General features: G+C 37.6%; 1 protein-coding gene across 10 annotated transcripts in view; it reads left to right on the plus strand.

Moving 5' to 3' along the window:
• The window catches only part of CHD9 (chromodomain helicase DNA binding protein 9), a 276,890-nt gene that overhangs the window by 103,830 nt on the left and 145,259 nt on the right, over positions 1–27,801 (plus strand). The gene's annotated exons all lie outside the window — the stretch shown is intronic.

Raw genomic sequence — 27,801 nt, forward strand, 5'->3', positions numbered from 1 at the left:
AGAAAATTGTAAGGTGTTAAGACTTCTTTTGTGATGTTTATGAATACCTTTGAGAGAAAGTTATTTTATCAAAAACAACTTAATGATCATAATTAAAAGGGAAAAACCAGACTGGGAAAATTTTATTGCAAATACAGTCGACATTGAGTTAATATTCCTATAAAAAGCTTTATAAATTGATTAGCAAACTTTTAACATCTCAGTTGATAACTAAAGCGTATAAGCTGAAATTCACAAAAAGGAAATTAAATTAGTAAACAAAACCAGAATAATATGCAGCTTTAATAATAAAAATTCAATTTAGAATGGTTTTATTTTTACCTGTTAGAAAAATATTTTAAATATTAATGCTTAATGCTGGCAAATTTATGGTAAAATTGGTACCTACATGGCTTTGTTAATTGATGCAAATATTTTGAAAAGCAATTTGGTACTAGATTAAAGAGTATAAAAATTCTCCATTTTAATAACCCAAACATAGCAGAAGTATATACCCAAAGATATTTATCTTAATATACTTACAAGGGACAGCTGAAAAAAGCAGTAACTCATTATTGTAATCATGATAGACCATGGGCACTAAAAAGATTTTGAACACTAACATTGAGAGTATGTTAATGATGGAGAAAAGAGCATAATTCAAAATTAAGATCACAGTAAAGCAAGGTTAAGAGTGTGGCCTCTGGTACCAGCCTACCTGGTTTAGAATCATGCGTCCCGCTACTTACTAGCTGGGTGACTTTGACTTAGATAATTTCTGTGTGTCTCATTTTCCTCATCTTTAAAGTGTGAAATAATAATAGGATCCAGCTAATAGGGCTTTGGAAAGGATTAATAGATTTATAACATGTACACATGCTTAGACTATGCCTAGCATATAGTAAGAAATAATTTTTTTTTTTTGAGAGGGGTTTCTTTTGAGACAGGGTCTCATTCTATCACTCAGATTGAAGTGCAGTGGCACTATCAGGGCTTACTGCAGCCTCAACCTCCCTGGGCTCGGGTGATCCTCTGGCCTCAGCCTCCTGGGTAGCTGGGACTGACTATAGGCACGTGCCACCATGCCTGGCTATTTTTTTGTATTGTTTTGTAAAGTTGTGGTCTTGCCATGTTGCCCAGGCTAATCTTGAGCTCCTGTGCTCAACCAATCCACTGTCTTCGGCCTCCCAAAGTGCTGGGATTATAGGCGTGAGACACTCTGCCCGGTCTTAAGTGTTTTTATTAATTATACTTTTTTTCATAGTAGTATGAAAATATGTATATGGGCCAGGTATGTTAGCTTATGCCTGTAATCCCAGCACTTTGGGAGATTTAGGTGAGAGGATTGCTTGAGGCCAGGAATTCCAGACCAGCCTGGGCAATGTAACGATACTCTCTCTCTACAATAAATATATTTTTAAAAAATTAGCCAGGTATGATGGTGCACTCCTGCAGTCCCAGCTACTCAAGAGGCTGAGGTGAGCAGATAGACAGCTCAAACCCAGGAGTTGCAGGCTGATCACACTACTGCCAGTCTAGGCATTAGAATCAGACCCTGTCTCTGAGAAAAAAAAATTTGCATAGGAAAAAATACCAGAAGAAAATAGGTTTAGTTAGTGCAATTACACCTTTCTTTGCCTTATTTTCTACAATTTTATCATGAATATATTACTTTCATAATAAAAAATTAATGTAATAATTTATGTTTTTAAAAATTCTCGTTAAATTAAGGATTCATAAAATGCTTCAATACCTTGGTTACCTGTGATATTCAGTGGACAATGAAATGTACCAAAGTTCTTGAAATTAAATAGGGATCTATTTTTCATTTTAAAGCCTTGAAGTATTTGAAAAAGATAAAATCTGTGTCTTTCCCATTGGGTTGACTTTAGTTCTATTTCTTTTTTCCTTTCTTGAGAAGGAGTCTCACTCTGTTTCCCAGGCTAGAGTGTACTGATGCAATTGCTGCTTACTGCAACGTCTGCCTCCCAGGTTCAAGTGATTCTCCTCTCTCGGCCTCCTGAGTAGCTGTGATTTACAGGCGTGTGCCACTCTGCCCAGCTAATTTTTGTATTTTTAGTAGAGATGGGGTTTCAGCATGTTGGCCAGGCTGATCTCTGGTCTTGAACTCCTGACCTCACGTGATCCACCCACCTCGATCTCCCAAAGTACTGGCATTACAGGTGTAAGCCACTGCGCCCGGCCACTTTAGCTCTATTTCAGAACGATATTTCAGCACATTTTTTGAAATGTCTAGGGAGATGTAGAAATATTTAAAAGACATTTATTAACCGTCCATCTCCCCCTCATTTTGTGACATGAGTTGAGTATTGTGGTTTTGCCCCCTCTACTGGAAGAAGATCAAGCATCTCAGAAGGACCCTGGGACAACTCTCCACTGGTTGAACTTAGGTGCATCTATCTACTTTGTATGTAGGTTTCTGACTAGTTTGACCAATCATTTTTGTCTAGTGTATACTTGAAATTATGAGAGCTTATTGATTTATTTTTAAACATTTTATTCTTCTAAGACATGTTATCATTTTGATTCATATTTTGTTTTTTTTGTTTTGTTTTTTAATTAATGTGTTTCTAAACATGTTTCCCAGGCTTTAAAAAGTAGTAAGGACTCCTTTTGATAGATTTGGAGTGAATGGAGGGTAATTATAAATAACTAAAGCAGTCTCTAATGCTAGCATGTAGATAGAGAGCACTCCATCTGAGAGAAGTTATTTTCAGACCTACCTTAACCAACCTTTCATAAATCATCTTATTCTACACTGATAATACGGTTTTAAGTCACTCACTTTTTTCAGTTTTTTTGTTTTGTTTTGTTAACTTGTTCTTTTTTTCACATGTCCAAAAACTGATAAAGGGCAGTTTGTTTGGAATACTTTTTTCATTTATTGAAAGTCTATTCTCGGCCGGGCGCAGTGGCTCATGCCTGTAACCCCAAAACTTTGGGAGGCCAAGGTGGGCAGATCACCTGAGATCAAGAGTTCGAGACCAGTCTGGCCAACATGGCGAAACCCCATCTCTACTAAAAATACAAAAATTAGCGGGGCGTTGTGGCGCATGCCTGTAATCCCAGCTACTTGGGATGCTGAGGCAGGAGAATCGCTTGAACCCGGGAGTCTGAGGTTGTGATGAGTCAAGATTGTACCATTGCATTCCAGCCTGGGCAACAGAGCAAGACTCCATCTCAAAACAAAAAAAGAAAAGAAAATCTGTCTCAACCAGGTGGCATGGTTTACGCCTGTAATTCCAACACTTTGGGTGGGTGAGACAGGAGGATGACTTAAGCCCAGGAGTTTGAGGCTGCAGTGAGCTGTGATTGTGTTGCTCCACTCACCAGCCTGGGTAATAGTGAGACCCTGTCTCAAAAAAAAAAGGAAAAAAAAAACCTCTGTTTTCAAGTTTCCTATTACTTCTTAAACAGTGATATTTGGTATTTGTTGATTGTAAGAGTGAAAAAGAGAGATGGATTGGTAGAGAGGATTCTTATGATCATTATTATATGTTGCATATCAGTTTTATATGTACTGAATTATAGGTCACACATCCTAAATATGTGAAATGCAAATTATTTAATATGTGGAATTTATGACGGATTTTGACAGAGCATAGACCTTTTTGCCTATATAATTTTTGGCATGTTCTGTATAGTTATGATTATTAAGGAGTTTTTATGTTATTATGATGCCTCCACAGGTTCTATGGAAATAAATTTTTTTCTGGATTCTTTATTGGGCTTCTTTAACTCTCTTAATTGTAGTAATTTCATTTTAGACTAAATTAACATCACTACATGTGTATAGAAGTTAACAGATTTAAACATAATGAAGTGGCATAATTTTTTAGTTTATGAAAAATAATTTTGAGGTACATTTTGTTGGAGCCAAAACAAGACATTCTTTAATCTACTGTTTAAAAAACCATGGATGACACTCTATTTAGAATTCTAGAAAGCTTTAGTGAGAATGTTGAATATTTAAAGAATATTTCTAAGCCTTGTTTTTTTCTTTTTTTTCTTTTTTTTTTTTTTAGATGGTCTCACTCTGTCACCCTGGTTGGAGTACAGTGGTAGATCTCAGCTTACTGCAACCTCTGCCTCCTGGGCTTAAGCAATCCTCCCACCTCAGCTTCCCAAGCAGCTGGCACCACAGGCACACACCACCATGCCCCACTAATGTCTATATCTTTTTGTAGAGATAGGGTTTTGCCATGTTGGCCAGGCTGGTCTCAAACTCCTGAGCTCAAGTGATCCACCTTAGCCTCCCAAAATGCTGGGATTACAGTTATGAGCCACCGTGCCTGACTCAGCCTTGCTTTTTTAAATTTCCCAACTGTAGCGGGGTGATCGTAGGTATCACTTCAAATTTCTCAGCGTACCCTAAAGTCTGTGGCAATTGTTAACAACAGTGAATATTGCTGATTTGACTTTAGAATGTTACTGCTTAGAAAAGAGAGAAGAGCCAGGACACAGTGGGAGGAGAGGCCAGAGGGAGATGGAGAATAGTGGGGTTGTCGGGAGGAGGAAGAAAAAAGAAAAAAAGTGAGAAGCTATAGCAAGTGTTTCCAAATATAAGTATGTACAAGACATAACATAGGGAAAATACTAGCTTATTTATCATCTCTTGATTTTTGGAGCAAAGGAATTTTGAGAGACTAATACTCTGAGCTTTTTATTGCTCTCATGACAAATATTTTCTGCTGTCTTTATAACAGAATCTTTAGTTTTTGTCTTATTTGTGAAGTGAGAATAACATGGAGCACTGTGATCTCTCAATGTTTGTAAATTAAGTTTAGTGTAAAAGTTCTGTATAAGTGAAACATGTTATGAGGGATGGCAGAACTGGCATTCAAAACAGGAAATAGAATTTTAAGATGTACTCATATGTAATGTTTTGTTTTCTTTTGTATTTTGATAGATTTTGTACTTTTTTTATTACCTTGAATTATTATTTCTTTTCCTGAAGGTAGAGAAATTTACATGACTTATAAACTTAAAAAAAAAAAACTTTTAAAAGAAAGATAGGTTTGAGCAGCTCATAGAAGGCTTTTTTTTTTTTTTTTTTTTTTTTGGTGGGAGACAGGGTCTCTGTCACTCAGACTGGAGTGCAGTAGGGTGTGATCATGGCTCATTGCAGCCTCTATCTCCTGGACTCAAGCAGTCCTCCTGCCTGAGCCTCCCCTGTAGTGAGCCACCAAGCCTATCTAAATTTTTTTATTTTTTGTGGAGGCAGGGTCTCACTTTGTTGCCCAGGCTGGACTCAAACTTCTGGTCTCCAGCAGTCCTCCCACCTCAGCCCACCAAGGTGCCTGACAAATTTAATAAATGGGTGTTATAAAAAAAATTAGTCCATATCAAAAACAATGTAAAGAATAAGTCATTTGTAATATTACTACCAAAAGATAATCACTGTTGCTGTTGTGTTATATAAGATTCCAGTGAGATCTCGGGTTTGTCCTTTTCCCATTTCTCATATACATATTTTTTATTTTTTATTTTTCGTTGAGACGGTGTTTCCCTTTTGTTGCCTAGGCTAGAGTTCAGTGGTGCAATCTTGGCTCATCACAACCTCCACCTCCCAGTTTCAAGCAGTTCTCCTGCCTCAGGCTCCCAGATAGCTGGGATTACAGGCATGCGCCACCACGCCCAGCTAATTTTGTATTTTTAGTAGAGACGAGGTTTCTCCATGTTGGTCAGGCTGGTCTCGAATTACTGACCTCAGGTGATCCACCTGCCTCAGCCTTCCAAAGTGCTGGGATTACAGGCGTGAGGCACCGCGCCAGCTGATATTTTTGAATTTTTAAGAAACAAAATTGAGATCATATCGTTCACACTTTCTGGCAAATTGCTTTTTAACCTTCCAGTTAATATGTTGCATACATTTTTCATGGCATTAAGTATTTTTCTAAAAATGGTTTTGAGTGACTGAATAATTTGTAATGGTTTAGCAACCATTGTAATGTTGCTAAAGTTCCATATAAAAGTAATGTTATTACTGAGATCTGGAAAAATCTTAAGGTGATTAAAATATCTTCATATTGTTATTGTATATGTTACGGTAATAATTGAATTTAAAGTAGAAGCATAGTAATAAAAAATTATAATAGGTAAGACATAGAGCATTTACATTGTGCCAAGCACTGTTCTGAATGCTTAACATATGTTATCACATTGATCCATCACAACCATCCTTTATTTGGGTATGATTTTTTTCCTTCAATTTACATGGTTGGAAACAGAGATACAGAGAAATTGAGTAATAAACCCCAAGTCACACAGCCAGTAAATGGCTGTACTGGATTCAAACCCAATTTGACTCCATTATTTCTGGTCTTAATGACTTTCACTTTACTTCAAAGCATATTAATACATTGTAATATTTAACAATAATATAGTAACTGATTTCTTCCCTCTTCTGTGATTGAAAAATTAATTTATTAAGGAAAAAACTGGCTTTAGAATCTTTAAGTGGCAAAGATCATGCCTTTCATGTTTTCTGGCTATATTCACAATAGTTTATCTATTAGCAGAGGAAAAGCCAATGCCAAAAGAAAACAAAAAAACTCAGCTAGGCCAGGCATGGTGGCTCACACCTGTAATCCCAGCACTTTGAGAGATGGAGGCAAGAGGATCACTTGAAGTCAGGAATTCAAGACCAGCCCGAGAAACCATAGTGAGATCCTGACTGTACAAATATATATCTTTTTCATTAGCTGGGAGTGATGATGTGTACCTGTAGTCCTAGCTACTCAGGAGGCTGAGGCAGGAGGTCACTTGAGCCCAGGAGGTTGAGGCTGCCATGAGGCAGGATCGTGCCACTGTACTCCAGGCTGGGTGATAGAGCAAGACCCCATCTCAAAAAACAAACAACAACAACAAAACCTAAAAGGTGTTCTTTGTTTTTTGGATTTTTGGGGGTGTTTTGTTTTGTTTTGAGACAGAGTCTCGCTCCGTCGCCCAGCCTGGAATGCAGTGGCGCAATCTCAGCTCGTTGCAATCTCCACCTCCCGGGTTTAAACGATTCTTGTGTCTCAGCCTCCCAGGTAGCTGGGATTACAGTCATGTCCCACCATACCTGGCTACTTTTTTGTATTTTTAGTAGAGATGGGGTTTGCCATGTTGCCCAGGTTGGTCTTGAACTTGGGGCCTCAAGTGATCTGCCCGCCTCGGCCTCCCAAAGTGCTGGGATTACAGGGACGAGCCACCACTCCCAGCCATGTTCTGACATTTTTTATAAGATTATGTGTAAGATGATAGCAACAAATGCCCTAAAGTTAAATCCAATAGTTATCTTCAAATATTTTGAAGGACTTTAGAGGTCATTATTAGGCCTTGTAAGTAGAAGTCACAGAAAAGCAGATTGTCATTTAATTTAAGGAAGAAGTTTGAAATAAAGCTCTTCACTGAAAGCAGGGAGATGGAATAGCTTAGATATGTCACAGAAAGAATTTCTGTAGCAGGTGGAAAATGGACTAAATTGGAAGGTTATTTCAGCTCTTTAAGATTCTATGGTGGTAATTTTAAGTTTCATTGTAGGACATAACATTCATATTGCCTATTTAACTCCTGAGTGGCAATTACAAAAGATGAAGAAAGGTGTAAACACATATGACAAGTCCTCCACTATCCAGTTATGTCAGGAAACTATTTGTTATAGATGAATACATTTTCCAGATAGTTGAAATATATTTTAGCAAGACTCAAAAACTTTAATTACATGGATCTTTTCATTCCACCCCCCACCCCCCGAGAAGATAATGGTGGTGGTGATAGAATGGTGCTGTTAGAACACGATGAAGATAATTTTAAAGGGAGGCCTCATATGTTTACATTTTTGACAGTTATTCTTAATACCTCCAAGAATTACCCTAACTTACGTAAGACTCGATTGAAATACATTAGATATTTGAAAATCATCTTAAGCAGAAACAGTTAATTTTATATATATTAATTATTATGAAAGAGAAGAAAACCTATATAAAACTAAAGCGAAGAATTTGGTGTAGTTTGCTCACACCCAAGCTATTTGCTGTTTTTTTTTTCCTAAGGTACTTTAGTTATAGCATGCTGTTTTTAAAAATGGTACCTTTTCCTAAGTCAAAAAAGCCTCAGATATATGCACAATTAAAAAACTTGTCACTCTACTTTTACCCTAAGCAAAAAGAAGAAAAATGACTTATAAAATATTTAGATTGTCTTCTTGAATAACTAAAACTTTTATAAGGTACCATCCCTCTGTTTTTCAGAATTTGTTTAAATCTTTATGCATTTGGCATAGTATTACTTATAAAAGTTTCAAAATTCCTAATTGACTAAGCCAAAGCATAAAATAGAAATTCTGTCTAGGAATTTCATTCAGTTGTTTTTTCACTTAAAATGGACTAGTTCTTGGTTTTGTTATTTCTGTCAGATCTTCTGTATTAAAATGTTCTCTTTTATCTGGGAAATTATAGAATATTAGCTAGTTCTGGAATACATCCTAGTTATTAAACTATGTAGTATATTGTAGAAGAGTTAAGCTTTGTACTGCCTGTCAGGAATCACAGTAACAGAAATTCCAGTTGTTAACATTAGCTTTAAGGCTATTGACCTCTAGCATGCATACTTAGGGGTAAGAGGTGAACAGAAAGTAAATTCCAGGAGTGTGGAAAACCCAGCTGTTGGTGAGAAATTTGTGGATTAGTGCAGTATATGAAGAGGGTAAGACCGAAGCCAAACTTCAAAATAGGTCTCACAAAATTTTGTTGTGTTTAATTGTGTTTAGGAGGTACATTCCCAGATACCTTAGGGCTACTCAGTCACTTATTTATCATTATTGATATATGAAATTTAAGATAATTTGTTAGGACCTACAGAGTCATCAAATTTGTTCCTATTATTGTAACATTAATACAAAGCTATTTTGAAATACTCAAAGTATGGATGACAAGGTTTCTCTATTTGGGTAATTGGACTGAAATGATTTTAAATTAAGGAAATGTTTTAATACAATATGGTGTGGATATAGTTAGGAAGCATGGACTGCAGTTTCTTGTTAAATAAGATCTGGTCATTTGTTTTGGTCACCTATGCAAATACCTTGCACATTTACTATGCAAGGAATATCTGACAAATTATGGAAAGAGGATAATCTTTGAGAGCTGTTTTTCCTACATCAGTATGTGTTTGTATGCCTGAAAACAGTACAGGTTTACATTGACCATTTCATGGATTCATATAATTTTTGACCTGGACATGGTTTTACTCTATCCTCATATGCAAAGAGTAAACAGGGTTAAAAAGATCATGACTTGCTTGCTGCCATATAATGAGTTAGCATGTTCCTTTCATAGATCAAACTGTGTAGAGTTCAAAGGTGGTCAGAAATGACAGCAGTACCCACACTATGGACAGATACATATTTAATAGACCATATTATAAAATATAGTTGTACTTGGTTGTCTTTGATTATTGAGAAATAATTTTTAGTTTTGTATGTGTCAATTTTAATGTCTAAATTTTTAATCTCTGTGTTTAGTGTTTAAAAATGTAACTTTACTGTAACTTGTCAAATGTAGGTATGAATTGTATACACATGTGAATGAATTTTAAATAACATCTGTGTTTTAGAAATGTTGCCTTTTTAGCACTTCTATTTGTTCAGTATTTACTAGATGTCTGCCATTTATGAGAAACTATGCCAGGCACTGAAGTTGCAGAGATGATTAAGAGAAAATTGTCCTACTTTCCTATTGTTCTATATTATAATTTCAGAGATGTTCTCTTTTCATTTCTGATTCATTTTCAGTTGAAAGTGGTTTCTAGCACTTTCTCTTAGCCCTCTAGCTTAGTGATTTGTAATGAGTGATTTACAAACAAAAAATTAATTTTCATTCTACTTAAAGAAGGTGTTCCTCTAAGTTTCTAGCTTAGCTCTTTGTTTCATGGCATTTGACAATCTGTAATTATTTGATACTTGAAATACATATTATATACATTATATAATGTGTATCATATATACATATCATATATAGCTGTCTAAAGTCCAATTGCTTTTGTAAATGACAGTGTCAAGAAAGTGAACCCTTCCCTTTTTAGCTTCTACTCTACCTAAATTTATTACAAATTATTGCAAAACTCTGACAAAAATGTGCTCTATGAGTTTTTTGTCAAAAAAAGGATTATTGGTCACTTAGACAGATATTCTTAGAAGATTATATTGTAAGATAAATTTTCTAGGCTTTTTTCCTCCTAATTACATTAAGTGAAAGTAAGATTTTGGAAGTAATTTTTTAAAATAATATAGGAAACATTGAGTATAATTAGAAATAGAAATAGTAATAACATTTGCTTTATTACTGTTTCTTTTTTGAGATGGAGTCTCGCTCCGTCACCTAGGCTGGAGTGCAGTGTCGCGATCTCGGCTCATTGCAACCTCTGCCTCCTGGGTTCAAGCAATTCTCCTGTCTCAGCTTCCCAAGCAGCTGGGACTAAAGGCGCCTGCCACCACGCCCCGCTAATTTTTGTATTTTTAATAGAGATGGGGTTTCACCTTGTTGATTGGGCTGATCTTTAACTCCTGACCTAAGGTGATCCGCCTGCCTCGGCCTCCCAAAGTGCTGAGATTACAAACATGAACCATCGCACCCAGCCTGCACAATATTTTTAAAAGTGGTTTTACTCACATTGAGTTTTTTAGTAGTACATTGGGATATATATAGATAGATAGATAGATTAATATACAAGTTGGTATTACTTTATAGAATTTACAAATGAAGTATTTGAGGTGTTGAGAGGGAAAGTGACCTAATATAAGATAGCTACTAATGGTTTAGTAGAAACTTGGCTCTAAATTTATTATGCATTCTATGATACCTAACTGCTTTTTACTTACAACAGCAAAAACAACAAACGTTCATAGAGCACCTGTTATGTATTAGGTTGGTGCAAAACTTTCAGTGGCAAAAACTGCAATTATTTTTGCACCAACCTATCAGGTATTGTGCTAAGTACTAAAAGTACAAATATAAAGAGACTATTTTTCGGGGTAGAGGGGCAGATAGGGTCTGGCTCTGTTACCCAGACTGGAGTACAGTGGCGCAATCACAGCTCATTGTAGCCTTGAACTCCTGGGTTCAAGAGATCTTCCCATCTCAGCCTCCTGAGTAGCTAGAACTGCAGGCCTGGGTCACCATGCCTGGCTAATTTAAACATTTTAAAATTATAGCTGTGAGCCACTAGGCATGGTGCTTTGGGAGCACCAGCACTTTGGGAGGCTGAAATGGACAGATCACTTGAGCCCAAGAGTTTGAAACCAGCCTGGGCCTCATGGTGAAACCCTGTCTCTACTAAAAATAGAAAATTAGCTGGGCATTTTGGTGCATGCCTGTAGTCCCAGTTACTCAGGAGGCTGAGGTAGAAGGATCGCTTGAGGATAGGAGGTCAAAGCCACAGTGATCTGATATTATGCCCTGCACTCCAACCTGAGTGACAGATGAGACCCTGTCTCAAAACACATAAATAAATAAAATAAAATTTTTTGGTAGAGATGGATCTCGCTATGCTGTCCAGGACAGTCTTGAACTCCTGGCCTCAAGCAGCCCTCCCACCTTGATCTCCCAAAGCACTGGAATTACAAGCATGAGCCATGGCTCCTGGCTAGAGAGACCTTTAAGGCTAGATCTCAACTGGTATTTTTGTTATGTTACAAGAAAAAAGGAAGCTCCAAGTCAGCTTCAACAGTGTTAGAAATGTCAATATTATGAATTTCTTTAAAATACCTGTATTATAAGTCTCATTTTTTCTAACCTTTCATTTTGAAAAAATTTCAGCTTACCAGAAAGGTGAAAGAATAGTACCCTTTACATATATTCACTAATTGTTAATTATTTTGCCACATTTGCTTTCTCTCACTGTTTTTATTTCTAGTTTTTCTTTGGCTGAACTATTTAACAGTAAGTTGCAGACATCATGGAGACGTTGCCCCTAAATATTTTAACATGACTCCCCTTAGAATGAGAACATTTGCCTCCCTGAATATAATACTTTTACTACAACCAAGAAATCTAATATAACATTATATACTATATAGTCCAAATTTAGAATTTTTAACTTGTCTCAATAATATTCTTTAGAGAGATATTTGGTTTGAATTTCAGGATCCAATCAAGGGTCAGGCATTGCATTTAGTTGTTATGTCTCTTTAATCTCCTTTAACCTAATACAAGTTTTCCCTGTGCTTTCTGTTGTTCCATCCTAGCATGACATTTTTTTAAAGTACAGGTAGAAGCCGGTTGCCTGTATTTGTTTGGTTATTCATAATTCAGGTTAAGCAATTTTTTTTGTGTTTGTGAGAATGCTGTGTAGATGGTCTATTGGATCACATTAAGACACACGATGTTAGTTTGTCCCATTATTAGTGATGCTTGGTTTTCTCAGTATAGGTATCTTTTCACCTTTGTAATTAATTGTGGAGATTTTTATATAAAAGAGTTAGATTCATGGATTTTTTAAAAAATCAGTTGTAAAAATCAGTGCATTAAAATCAGTGTGCTATAATATGTTATAAAAATGTGTTTATAAAAACTGTGTTATAAAAATCAATGTGTTAAAAATCAATGTTATAACCAATTGCCATCATTATTCTTTTTGAATATTTGGCCAGAGGAAGCCCTATCAAGCCAACTCTGTGCTCTTTTAACAGATGCTCATTGATCTCTTAAGTATTTCTGGTGCAAGAACTTTGTAATTACCCTGCCTTAGACCTGGAATGAGCTGTTTCTTCAAGGAGCTTATTTGCTTTTTGATTGACCTTGTAAAATGCATCTTGGAGTACTAGTATTTTGTAATTTCATGTGTGTGTCTGTGTGTGTGTGTGTGTGTGTTGGAAGCTTGTTAACCACAAGTTTCCAGAAATTCTGATTGAATTTCAAAAGTGCTTTGTCAACATCTCTGATTTTGTTTAGGCCCTTAGTATTTTATTTAAGTTAAACTGATACTGAACAAAAGGGTTTAAGTTTTTTCAAGTTGGATACAAATTTTTGAGAACATACTATGTGCTAAGCACTGATACTTTAAGACAGCTTTCTGAATAAGATATTATAGATGAATTCAGAAAATTTTTGGAACACTTATCATAAATAATACACTGTGTTAGGCATTCTGCTTTTTTTGCAACTCAAGAAGGAAGTAAGGCCCATATAACAAATATGCGTAACAAAAGGTAGTCCCAATGCATGAACCTCTAAAATAATGTGTATTAAGGCAGCAGTATAGACATAGATAATTATGTAATAATTGTTGATAGATACTAAAATATCAGTTATACTTTTGTGTTTCTCCTTTGAGGATTGGTAAGATTTTAAGTCTATTAATGAAAACAATTTAGTTGAAGTTTCTATTGACTGCCTCGTGTATGAAAAGATAGACATATGACAACTACAAAAGTAATACATGTCCACTGAAAGTATTCAGAAAACAGTTTAGAAAGCACAAAGGACCAGACACAGTGGTTCATGCTTATAATACTGGCACTTTGGGAGGCCGAGGCAGGTGGATCACTTGAGCTGAGGCGTTCAAGACCAGCCTGGGCAAAATGGCAAAACCCCATCTCTACAAAAACTACCAAAAAGTGTAGCCAGTATGGTGATGCGCCCTGTAGTCCCAGCTGCTCAGGAGGCTGAGTTGGAGGATTGCTTGACCCCAGGAGACAGAGGTTGCAGGTGACAGAGGGAGACCCTATCTCAAAACAAAACCACACACACACACAAAGCGGGAAAGTACCCCCTCATCCCACCAATTAGAAATAATCACTTTTTATGTTTTGGGGATATATGCTTTTAGTTTTATACTTCATAACCATTTACCTATTTGTTTTCTATATTTTCAGCTTTATGGAGGTAAAATTGACATATAATAAACAACATATTTAAAGTATAGAATTGGGTAAATTTTGACATATGTATATACCAGTGAAATTAATATCACAGTGAAAATACAGGACATACTCATTACCCCCAAAAGTTCCCTATTGCCTCTTTGTAATTCTTCCTTCCGTCTCCTCCTCCCCGCACCCAGACAACCGCTGATCTGATTTCTGTCACTGTATGTCCATTTTCTGGTATTTATATATAAATGGATTCAATAATATATATAGTTTGTGTGGCTTCTTTTATTCAACACTGTTATTTGGAGGTTCACCCAGTCATTGCAAGTAAAATAATTCATTCACTTTTATTGTTAGAATAATACTTTGTTATATGAATCTGCTACAATTTGTTCGTTCAACTGATGATGGATACGATTTCCAGTTTGGGGTTATTATAATGAAGATGCTATGAAAATTTTTGTGTAGTCTTGTGAAGACATATATTTTTATTTCCATTGGGTAAATACCTGGCAATGGGCTGGGTTTTTAATAGGTATATATTTAACTTTTTACGAAACCAGGAAAATATTTTTCTAAAGAGATTGTACCATTTTACATTTCCTCTAACAGTGTCTAAGAGTTCCATTCGCTCCACATCGTTGTCAGTGCTTGATCTGATATGGTCAGTGTTTTTAACTTTAGCCATTCTGATAGGTGGATAGTGGTATGTGATTGTGGTTTTAATTTATATTTCCTTAATGATTCATGATATTGAACATTTTTTTTCATATGCTTGTTGCTATCCATATATATCCTTTGGTGAAGCCCCTGTTTAAATTTTTTGCCCACTTACAAAATTGGGTTGTTTGACTTGTTATTGTGTTGTAATATTCTAGTCGTCAGATATATATTTTGTAGCTATATTTTCTCCCAGTCTGTGGGTTGCCTTTTTTTTTCTTAACAACGTGTTTTGAAGGGCAAAAGTTGTTAATTTTGATGAAGTCTAGTTCATTACTTCTTTTTTAAAATAAAATTGTGTGGTGTTTCATATTTAAGAAATCTATGCCTGCCTAAGGTCAGTGTAGATGTTCTCTTATGTTTTCATGTAGAAGTTCTGTGTTTTTCTTAAATATTGGTACAGTTCACCATTGAAGCTATTCAGAAATTTTCTTGGTGGGAATATTTTTAATTATAAATTTAATTTCTTTTCTTTTTTTTTTTTTTTTTTGTTGAGACGGAGTCTCGCTGTGTCGCCCAGGCTGGAGTGCAGTGGCGCGATCTCGGCTCACTGCAAGCTCCGCCTCCCGGGTTCACGCCGTTCTCCCGCCTCAGCCTCCGAGTAGCTGGGACTACAGGCGCCCGCCACCACGCCCGGCTAGTTTTTTGTATTTTTAGTAGAGACGGGGTTTCACCATGTTAGCCAGGATGGTCTTGATCTCCTGACCTTGTGATCCACCCGCCTCGGCCTCCCAAAGTGCTGGGATTACAGGCTTGAGCTACCGCGCCCGGCAAATTTAATTTCTTTAATAGGTATAGGTCTCCTTAGGTTATGTGTGTCTTTTTGAGTGAGTTTTTGGTAGTTCGTGCTTTTCAAGGTATTTTTCTCATTTCATTCAAGTTGTTAAATTTATCAGTATAATGTTTTTCATAACATTTCCAGCCTTTGAGTATCTGTACAATTAATTATGTTCATTTCTGATAATGGTAATTAGTGTCTTCTTTTTTTTCCCGATAGATATGGCTATAGGTTTACCAATTTTATTGAATTTCATTGATTTTTCTCGTTTTTCTGCTTTATAGTTAACTGATTCTGCTATCTTCATTATTTCTTTCTTTTGCTTACTTTGTGTTTAATTTACTTAAATTTGTTATTTTTTTTATGCGGAAGCTGCATAAAATTTGTTATTTTATCGTTAAGATCTTTCTTCTTCTTCTGTTATAGGCATTTGATGCTATACATTTCCCATTGTGTTGTTTTAACTGCATCCCACAGATTTGTATTATGTTTCATTTTTATTCAGTTATTCAAGATAGTTTTGAATTCCTATTTTGAGTTTTGAATTCCCCCTTTAATTTCTTCTTTGGCCCATGGATTATTTTGAAATGTGTTATTTAGCCTGGGCAACATGGCAAAACCCAGTCTCTACAAAAAAATACAAAAGTTAGCTGGGTTTGGTGGCATGCACCTGTAGTCCCAACTCCTCAGGTGGCTGAGGTGAGAGGATCACTTGAGCCCAGGATGTTGAGGCTGCAGTGAACCAAGATCATGCCACTACAGATTGCAGTCCAGCCTGGTTGATGGAGTGAAACCCTGTCTCAAAAAACAAACAGGAAGGAAATGTGTTATTTAATTTGTATTTGTTTTTAGAGACCTTTCTAATTTAATTCCCTTGTAATCAGAGTACATAATTTGTATGTTTTAAATTTCTTTACATTTATTTAGACTTGTTTCTTTTATGTGTTTTACATTTGTTTACATTTATATAAACTTTTTTCTGTGGCTTCTGTTAATGGCTTTACATGTATTCTTTGCTCTGTTACCTAGTTTGATACTAATGTAGTCATTTCTGTTTTGTGTTTATATTAACATGGTATATCTTTTTCTGTCCTTGTACTTTTAACCTATTTATGTATTAATTAATTAATTTTTAAGACAGAGCCTCACTATGTCACCCAGGTTGGAGTGCAGTGGCGCGATCACGACGCTCTGCAGCTTCAATGTCCTGAGCACAAGCAGTTCTCCCACCTCAGCCTCCCAAGTAGTTGGACCACAGGCACGTGCCACCATGTCCAGAAATTTTGTTTTGTTTTTACTAGAGATGCAGTCTTACTTTGTTGCCCAGGCTTGTTTTGAACTCCTTTACATGCCTGATAATGTTTGAATAAATGATGTGAATTTCACCTTGAGTAATGGGAAATTTTGCATTCCTCTAAATATTATTGAGTTTTGTTCTGGGATGCAGTTAAGTACTTGGAAATCATTTTGTCCTTTTGAAATACACTTTTAAGCTTTTTTAGCCGGGATCAGCACAATCTTTTGTATAGGGCTAATTTTACTCCGCTACTGACACAATAGCCTTGTGAGTCCTCTACCTGATGACAGTTAAAGTTTTTTACTGTGGCTAATGGGAACATGCTGATTTTTTTCTGGGTTTAGGGTAATCTTTTCACAGACAATTGCTGATCACTACTCATCTAGAACCTTTAAAGGGCACCCTCTGAAGATCTCTGGAGGTCTTTCTCCCTGTTCTATTCTGCAGTTTGCAGTAAGCTGGGGCAGTAGTAGGTCTTAGTTCTCTTGTCTCCTTTCTCTTAGGGATTGCTATCCTGGGCTGCCTGATGTACAATATCTAAGAACTATTGTTTCATATATTTTGCCTTGTTTTTCAGTTGTTTCAAGCATGAGAATAAATCTGGTCCCTGTTACTCCATTTTGGCCCTAATGGGAAGACATACATCATTTTAATGTCTGCATAATGTTTCATAATATGGAAGTGTCATAATTCTTTATTCTTCTTTGACAGTATGATAAACATCTTTATAGATACATTGTTGTGTATAACCATGATTAGATTCCTAGAAAATAAGGCAAATGTACATTTTCAAAGCTTTGGTATGAACTGACAAGTTTTCCTTTGAAGATTTGTAGAAAGCCATAACTGCTTTTGAGCAGTTATACTCAAGTTCATGGCTTTACATATATTTTCTCATTTAATCTTCACAATAACTCTGTGAGTTAGATCTTATCATCTACTGTTTTTACAAATAAGGACATGAAGCATAGGATGGTTAAATGGCTTGCTCAGAGTCATACAGATAGCGGCAAAGCAAGGATTCAAAGACAGGAAGCAGGACTCGGGGGCCCATCCTACCATCTGTCGCCTTAGAATGTGGGGATATTGAAGCTGGAAGGAACCTACAACCATGTATCAGTTTCTACTGCTGTTGTAATAAGTTATCACAAACGTAGGTGTCTTAGAACACGTATTTATTATCTTACAGTTCTGGAGATTAGAAGTCTGAACTGGATCTCACTGGACTAAAATCAAGATGTCAGCAGGGCTGCAGTCCTTTCTAGAAGCTCTAGGGAAGAATCTATTTTCTTGGCCAATTTGTTTAAAAAGGCTGCCCACATTCTGTGGCTTGTGGCACCATTCTGTCCTTAAATCCAGCAATGGCTGGTCAAGTCTCTCTCACATGGTATCACCCTAATTTTTTTTTTTCTCTCTCTCCTTCTTCCACTTATAAGGACCTTAGTGATTACATCGAGCCTACATGGATAATTTAGGACAATTTCCCAGCTCAGCTGATGAACAACTTTCATTCAATCTGCCACTTGAATTATTTGCCATATTACCTAAAATACTCACAGGTTCTGAGGATTAGGAGATTGATATATTGAATAATAAGGCCATTATTCTGCCTACAACAAGCCATAAAGTTCAATTAGAAGATGCTCCTTTAACAAAATAGTGAATTAACAAGGGACTGATTTATGGCTTTATGACCTCATGACCTCACATTATGAAAAGCCTATTTGAGTACCTTACTTTTCTGCTCAGTTTCTTCTCATGCTAGGAATTATCTAGTGGTATAGAGTGAAGTGATTTAGAGTTGGGTTACTTGAAATTTATAGTTCCAGATTTCTCAATAGTACATATTTGAACAATTTAAATAAACTGAGCAATTTTTGAAGAAAGCAAAATTGTCATTCATTCAGCAGTTATTTAGTAAGCCCCATCCTGGTCCTTTGTGCCAGGCATTGTGCTGAGTACTTTTTATGTGATCACATTTTATCCTCACAACAATCCAATGATGTTACTGGTGACATTTATTTATTTATTTATTTTATTTTATTTATATATATATATTTTTGAGACAGTCTCACTCTGTCGCCCAGGCTGGAGTGTAGTGAAGCCATCTCAGCTGACTGCAGCCCCTGCCTCCCGGGTTCCAGTGATTCTCCTGCCTCAGCCTCCCAGGTAGCTGGGATTACAGGCATGTGCCACCATGCCCAGCTAATTTTTGTGTTTTTAATAGAGATAGGATTTCACCATGTTGTCTAGGCTGGTCTTGAACTCCCAATCTCAAGTGATCTGCCTGCTTCGGCCTCCCAAAGTGCTAGGATTACAGATGTGAGCCGCTGCACCCGGCTGGCACCTTAATATATACATGAAGAAACGAGGTTCTAGGTACTGTAGCTTCTAAGTCACAGACTTAAGGCTTGAACCCAGCTTTGAGAAAAGTAGGTATTAGGAAAATATTTTAAAAGTAATGATTTGTTTGTAGGTCTGGATCTGAAGGGAAAAAGAAGAAAAACACATGATTTTGTAATATATACTCCAGTATTTTTTAATTAATGATGATTCCTTGCATTAAGCCTTTTAAATTTAGAACTAGAAGGAGCCTTAATCATTTAATAATTTGTAATTTTTCAGTTGGAGAAACTGAGACACAAATATAGAGTCTATATAGCTTTTTAGTGGCATAATCCAAAGAGGTTTCCTAATCCTATTTTCTGTTGCTCTTGTTATTACATAACTATTAATCCATTTTTATGCAGTCTTATTCCTAATTTTTGTTGATTTCAAGGAAAGAGTACAAATGAAAGCTCTCATACTGTGTGCCTAAATATTTGAAAGTTCAAAATCAAGCCAGTAAACTATGTTCTTTCCTTCATCCTTGATAAATGGAAGCACTGATTTGAATTTAGCATTCTTGGACTCTCTGGAGTTCTACCTCCAGAATCTGGCAGAAGCAGGCTATTCTACTCTATTCTACTTGTCTTTCCAATCCTGGTTCCATCCTATACCCCAAGAGGCCTCATGAATACACATGAACTTCTCAGGCTACGTATGTAAGTGCCATTTTTTTCTCTCCATCTCTTTGGCCTAAGCATGCACATACTGGCAGTAAAGTTCATCCTTGAGAGAACACACATAGGGAATAGGCTCAGGCAGGTTCTGCAAGTGGGTATGAGACTGTTGGGGCAGAGAATTTCAGAGTGCCAGGGACCTGGAGCATGTTCTATAAGATGGGAAGGGTGACATATCCTTTTGACCCCAGGAGGACTATGGCAAAAGAACCAGACCCTCTAAATTGTGAAGCCCAGGAAAGGAACACATCTTTTCAAATGTAAAAGCAGGTGTTTTCTTCATGAACAATGACACAGATTTGTGAAGTTAGTTGGTGAGAGATGTGGATAGTTTGTCTATGACCAGAAGCATGATTTTCTCTCTATGGAAATCAACCTGTACTTTGGGCTCCGTATCTTCTGTCAATTCAAGAAGTTTTGGTTTATTAAATACTACTTATTGTTTTTGTTGGGTTTTTTTTGTTTGTTTGTTTGTTTGTTTTTGTTTTTGAGACAAGGTCACCCAGGCTGGAGTGCATGGTGTGAACATGGCTCACTGTACCCTCAAGCTCCTGGGCTCAAGTGATCTTCCAGACTCAAGTGATCTTCCTGCCTCAGCCTCCCTTGTAGCTCCCAATTAGCTGGGCAGGGTGGTGTGCCTAATAATTTTTTTATTTGTTGTAGAGATGAGACTCTCACCATCTTGCCCAGGCTGGTCTTGAACTCCTGGGCTGGGCTCAAGCAATTGTTCTGCCTCGGCCTCCTGAACTGCTGGGATTACAGACATGAACCACCTCACCTGGCCTTATTAAATACTTTTAAGAATTCATGGATGACTGTAGTTTTGAAGTTTTCTTCAAGGCAAAGCTATATATGTTCTTGGGATTCTGGACTTTAAATTGAAATTGGGCCAGGCATACTGGTTCACACCTGTAGTCCCGAGGCTAGGAGTTTGAGGCTGTAGTGTGCTATGATCCTGCCTATGAATAACCACTGCATTCTAGCCTGGGCAACATAGCGAGACCCTGTTTCTGAAAAAAAAAAAAAAATGAAAAAATTGTGCTATGAATACATATGTGTGAATCAGAGTCAATAGTTAAGATTTTGCTGTTTTTGCTCTATTTGTATATATAGGATAGATTTTGTTGTTTTTGGCAATATATATGATTTAAAAGTAAATTGCAGTCATCATGAGGCTTTACCTCTAACTATTTTATTAGACATCTCCCAAGAATGATATTCTAGTAATTAAGCATGGCATACAGATTTTTATATATTTTCTCATCAGCATGGTGCCCTTTGAAGAGCAATGGTCATTATGAGTTTCTCTAGAAAGTTCTTGAATTGTTACCTTACCTTTTTTTTTTTTTTTTTTTTTTTTGATACAGAGTTTTGCTCTGTCACCCAGGCTGGAGTGCAATGGTGCCATCTTGGCTCACTGCAATCTCCACCTCCCAGGTTCAAGTGATTCTCACGGCTCAGCCTCCCGAGTGGCTGGGGTTGCAGGCGCCCACCACATGCCTGGCTAATTTTTGTATTTTTAGTGGAGCTGAGATTTCACCATATTGGCCAGGCTGGCCTCAAACTGCTGACCTCAGGTGATCCACCTTCCTTGACTTCCCAAAGTGCTGAGATTACAGGCATGAGCCACCGCCCCCAGACTTAGCTTTCTTTTTAATGTGCTTTCCCAATTTAGTGTTTCCTTCTGGGAAAACTTGGTTAAAACTGGGGTAAATGGAAAGGATTTGCATAATTTGAGGACAGCAAGTTTGATACTAAGGATCTCCTTAAATTTATTTTATCTTGAGGGGAGAGAAATATGACAGGAATAAATGTTTTGAAACTTTTAGTGATGTATTTAGGGGAATTATAGAGACAGTACTTTTGAAGGGGAGACTTATGGAAATGTAGAGAAGGGATATATTTAATTTTCAGACTGTGGATTTCTTAAGTGCGTATCAGCGCCACTCTGATCTCTATTAGTGATATGGTTATTGAAACAGGCATCTATTTATTTATTTATTTTTTAATTTTTTTGAGATGGAGTCTCGCTCTTGTCGCCCAGGCTGGAGTGTAGTGGCGTGATCTTGGCCCACTGCAAACTCTGCCTCCTGGGTTCACGCCATTCTCCTGCCTCAGCCTCCCGAGTAGCTGGCACTACAGGCACCTGCCACCATGCCTGGCTAATTTTTTGTATTTTAGTAGAGATGGGGTTTCACTGCATTATCCAGGATGGTCTTGATCTCCTGACCTTGTGATCTACCCACCTCAACCTCCCAAAGTGCTGGGATTACAGGTGTGAACCACCGCGCCCACCCTGAAACAGGCATCTCTAATAAGTATGAGAGCTACAATTTTTTTTTTTTGAGACAGAGTTTAGCTCTTGTTGCCCAGGCTAGAGTGCAGTGCTCCAATCTCGGCTCACCACAACCTCTGCCTTCCAGGTTCAAGCTATTCTCCTGCCTCAGCCTCCCGAGTAGCTGGAATTACAGGCGTGTGCCACCACGCTTGGCTAATTTTTGCATTTTTAGTAGAGATGGAGTTTCTCCATGTTGGTCAGGCTGGTCTTGAACTTCCGACCTCAGGTGATCTGCCCACCTTGGCCTCCCATAGTGCTGGGATTACAGGTGGGAGCCATTGCGCCCAGCTGAGAGCCACAATTTTTTAAGTTTCTTTTTTTGAATTTTAACTTTTGATTGAAGGTGGGAATAAGTGAAACTTGTCATGTAAAGTTTTTTGGGAACCGTAATTACAGTGGTATAGTAATTTGTATGATATACTTAAGCAAAAATTAGAGTGCTTATATGGAACTTACATATAGGAATGAGCAGACCAATGTAAATGTTAGAAAAGGTTAAAACTAAGAGAATTATTTTTAGTTAAGTTTCTGTGTAAACTAAATTTTTTTTGGAATAGCTCAGATAAACTTTTGAGGACTTCATCTAGACAAATCAAAGTGCTTTTTAAACACATTTCCTATATGTAACACAAGTTTAATGTCTCAACATGATATTGAATGAGTTAATATCTAAAGCACTATTTATTTAGTTGATAGTGATAATCCTCAAAATGTTATTGAGGGATGAGTATCTCTGATTAAAAATAATAAAACAGGGCTGGACCCGGTGACTCACACCTGTAATCCCAGCACTTTGGGAGGCCGAGCTGGACAGATCACCTGAGGTCAGGAGTTTGAGACCAGCCAACATGGTGAAACCCCAGTTCCATTAAAATTACAAAACTTAGCCAGGCATGGTAGTGCATGCCTGTAATCCCAGCTATTGGGAGGCTGAGGCAGGAGAATCACCTGAACCTGGGTGACAGAGGTTGCAGTGAGCCGAGATTACACCACTGCACTGCCAGCCTGGGCAACAGAGCAAAACTCCATCTCAAATATTTTTACTATGTATGATTAATTAAGCATGCACACACTCATGGCAGTTTTCTGGTAGTTATGTCATAGTATTTGCTTTTACTGCAAAACAATTGGTGGCTTTTTAAGGCTTTATTTTATTTTATTTTATTTTATTTTATTTTATTTTATTTTATTTTATTTTATTTTATTTTATTTTATTTTTTGAGATGGAGTGTTGCTCTGTCACCCAAGCTGGAATGCAGTGGCGTGATCTTGGCTCACTGCAAGCTCCGCCTCCCGGGTTCATGCCATTCTCCTGCCTCAGCCTCCCGAGTAGCTGGGATTACAGGTGTCCACCACCAGGCCCGGCTAATTTTTTGTATTTTTAGTAGAGACAGGGTTTCCCCATGTTGGCCAGGATGGTGTCGATCTTCTGACCTCGTGATCCGCCCGCCTCAGCCTCCCAAAGTACTGGGATTACAGGCGTGAGCCACCACGCCCGGCGGCTTTATTTTTATTTTTATTTTTATTTTTGATACAGGGTTTTACCCTGTCACCCAGACTGGAATGCAGTGGCTTAATCATGGATCACTGCAGCTTTGACCTTCCACGCTCAAGTGATCTCCTCATCCCAACCTCCCAAGTAGTTGGGACTACAGGCATATGCCACCACATCCAGCTGATTTAAAAAAAAAAATTTGTGAAGATGGGGATCTCACTATGTTGCCCAGCCCAGAATGTATTTCTTACTTAATGATTTTATTCTTCATTGGTTAGTCCAATTTATTTTACCTTCAGAGGATAGTCTTTTGGAGATACTTCATGAAAATTGACATCTGGAAGAAGAGTATGGATAAGGACTCTTGATCTGGGTCATTTGATACAAATTTATCTTGAATGCAATTTTTGTTGTTTCAGTAGTATGTGTGGGTTACAGGTTTGTGTTATAGGTGAGCCAATTTTTTTCCATATTTCTGAGTTTTAGAAAAACATTTCACTAATCAGACTTTAATACTTAAATCTACATAGGAATTTGAGCTAAAAGGAGGAAATCCAGCCTAATTAAATTAAAAAGTACATTTAATTTTTATAATTATTTTAAATGAGATTTCATACATATTCTTAATTCTTTTAAGAAAGGAGTGAATGTTTTAGAGACTTACTTTTCATTGAAATTATTTTGTGGAATTTGAAATGTAAGATCAAGTTTTTAAAGTTTATATCATATATGTATGAATGTGTGAATATACGTATGCATATGAATATATGTGAGACTATATATTAGCTAACTTTTTGTTTTAGGATGCACATCCTTTCACCAATTAGTCAACAACCATTCACCTTCATAATACTTTCTAAAAGCTGTTAAAGTCAAAATGATGTAGTCATTTAAAAATATCAGCTTCTATACTAACACTTGAATCAGTATTCATTTATATGCTGGTACTTTAAAAATAATGTAGCAGTGCAAAAACAGAAAAGTATAGAAAGTAGTATACAAACATCAGAAACCCACCACCTAGGTTTAACAAATGTAATATTTGTTTCTTTTTTTTTTTTTTTTTAAGAAATAAACATTATGGCTAACCATTGAAAACCTCAGGCCCATTGCCTTTTTTTCCAAAGCAAACCACTATTCTGATATTGTCTTATTTTTCATTGTCATCTTTTCAGTGTATGTTTCTGTAATTTCATCATAATGCTATATATCCATAAACATCTAGGAGAGAAAGGGGAAGGAATAGGGAGGATGGTTATATCTGTAACAGGTTATTTATTTAAAAGACAGAGATTTGAAGCAAAAAAAGGGAAATTTTTGGTAACATTTATTCACATTTAATGAGTGCCAGTTTATTTTCTCTGTCTTAAAAATGTTATATAATTAAACATTAACAACAAAACAAAATAGTAGCTTTGGAGTTAGGCAGCCTTGGGTCTAAAACTCCTTTCTAACGCTAAGTACAGTGACTCATGCCTTTAATCCCAGCATTTTGCAAGGCCAGAGTGAGAGGGTCGCTTGAGGCCAGGAGTTCGAGACTAGCCTGGGCAACATAGCAAGACCCTGTCTCTACAAAAAATACAATACGATACGATATGATACGATACGATACAATACAATACAAATACATCTCTTTTCTGCTATTTAACAGCCATATAACCTTGGGCATGTTTGTTAATCTTTCCAAACTTTAGTGTCCTCATTCATAAAATGTGGATAATATTGGTACCATCCACATAAGATTGTTTTTCATATTAAAATTACGTAATCCGTGCTTAGTGTACCTGGCTAATTTTTTTTTTTTTTTTTTTGAGATGGAGTCTCGCTCTGTCGCCCAGGCTGGAGTGCAGTGGAGTGATCTTGGCTCACTGCAAGCTCCACCTCCTGGGTTCACGCCATTCTCCTGCCTCAGCCTCCCGAGTAGCTGGGTCTACAGGCGCCCGCCACCACGCCCAGCTAGTTTTTTGTGTTGTTAGTAGAGATGGGGTTTCACCGTGTTAGCCTGAATGGTCTCGATCTCCTGACCTCGTGATCCTGGCTAATATTTTTTGAGTGCCTATTATGTTCTAAACTCTTTACAGTATTCTATTTAATCTTATCTCTGTCAATCACTAAAAGAGATAGATATGGCACTAAAAGAAAGGATACATATGTTTGTGTTTATGTAGTGATTTGTGTCTTAGACTGTATTTGTTGTTATGGTTTTTGAAACAAGGTCTCATTCTGTCGCTCAGTCTGAAGTGCAGTGACATTTTCATGGCTCACTGCAGCCTCAGCTTCAAGCTATCCTCTCACTCCAGCCTCCCGAGTAGCTGGGACTACAGGTGAACACCAGCACACCCAGTGAAGTTTTGTTTTTGTTTTTGTTTTGTAGACATGGGGTTTCACCACAGTGCCCAGGCTGGACTTGAACTCCTGGGCTTAAGTGATCCTCCCAACTCAGCCTCCAAAAGTGCTGGGATTATAGACATGAGCCACAATGGAGTGGCATTTAAAAGATATTTAGATGTGTGCCATGTAGAAGGCCTTGGATATTGATAAGGTTTAACTGTGTCCCCACCCAAAATCTCATCTTGAATTATAGTTCTCATAATCCCCACATGTCCTGAGAGGGACCAAGTGGAGATACTTGAATCACAGGAACTGTTTCCCCCATCCTGTTCTGGTGATATTGAGTTAGTTCTCATGAGATCTGATGGTTTTATAAGGGGCTTCCCCCATGCTTGGCTGTCATTTTCTCTCTCCTGCCACCATGTGAAGAAGGACATGTTTGCTTTCCCCTTCTGCCATAATTGTAAGTTTCCTGAGGCCTCCCCAGCCCTCTGGAACTGCGAGTCAACTAAACCTCTTTCCTTTATAAGTTACCCAGTTATGGGAAGTTCTTTATAGCAATGTGAGAACAGGTCAATACAGTAAATTGGTACCAAAGAGAGTGGGGCACTGCTATAAAGATATCCAAAAATGTGGAAGCAACTTTGGAGCTGGGTAACAGGCAGAGGTTGGAACAGTTTGGAGGGCTCAGAAGAAGACAGGAAAATGTGGGAAAGTTTCAGACTTCCTACAGACTTGTTCAATGGCTTTGACCAAAATGCTGATAGTGATATGGACAATTAATTCCAGGCTGAAGTGGTCTCAGATGGAGACGGGCAAATTGTTGGAAACTGGAGTAAAGGTCACTCTTGCTATGCAAAGAGACTGGTGGTATTTTTTCCTGCCCTGGAGATCTGTGGAACTTTGAACTTGAGAGAGATGATTTAGGGTGTCTGGCAGAAGAAATTTCTAAGAGGCAAAGCATTCAAGAGGAAGCAGAGCATAAAAGTTTGGAAAATTTGCAGCCTGATGATGTGATAGAAAAAAGATAACCCATTTTCTGGGGAGAAATTTGAGCCGGTTGCAGAAATTTGCATAAATAACAAGGAGTCAAATGTTAGTCACCAAGACAATGGGGGAAATGTCTCCAAGGCATGTCAGAGACTTTCATGGCAGTCCCTCCAGTCACAGACCCAGAGGCCTAGGAGGGAAAAAATGGTTTCCTGGACTGGGTCCAGGGCCTCCCTGCTGTGTGCAGCCTTGGGACTTGGTGCCCTGTGTTCCAGCCATTCCAGTTCTCGCTAAAAGGGACCAACGTACAGCTCAGGCTGTTGCTTCAGAGGATGCAAGCCCCAAGTCTTCACAACTTTCACGTGGTGTTGGGCCTGCAGATGTGCAGAAGTCAAGAATTGAGGTTTGGGAACCTCTGCTTAGATTTTAGAAGATATATGGAAAGGCTTATGTCCAGGCAGAAGTGTGCTGCAGGAGCAGAACCCTCATGGAGAACCTCTGCTAGGGCAGTGCGGAGGGGAAATGTGGGGTCAGAGCTCCCACACAGAGTCCCCACTGGTGCACTGCCTAGTGCAGCTGTGAGAAGAGGGTCATCATCCTCCAGACCCCAAAATGATAGATCCACTGACAGTTTGCACTATGTGCCTGGAAAAGCTGCAGACACTGAACAGCAGCCTGTGACAGCAGCCTGGAGGGGAGCTGTATCATGCAAAGCCACAGGGATGGAGATGCCCAAGGCTGTGGGATCCCACCTCTTGTACCAGCGTGCCCTGGATGTGAGACATGAAGTCAAAGGAGATCATTTTGGAACTTTAAGGTTTAATGACCCTCCTATTGGATTTTGGACTTGCATGGGGCCTGTAGCCCCTTTGTTTTGGCCAATTTCTCCCAGATGGATTTACCCAATGCTTGTACCCTCATTGTATCTAGGAAGT

The sequence above is a fragment of the Piliocolobus tephrosceles genome, chromosome 17 (genome assembly GCF_002776525.5).
Source record: "Piliocolobus tephrosceles isolate RC106 chromosome 17, ASM277652v3, whole genome shotgun sequence".
Lineage (NCBI taxonomy): Eukaryota > Metazoa > Chordata > Mammalia > Primates > Cercopithecidae > Piliocolobus > Piliocolobus tephrosceles.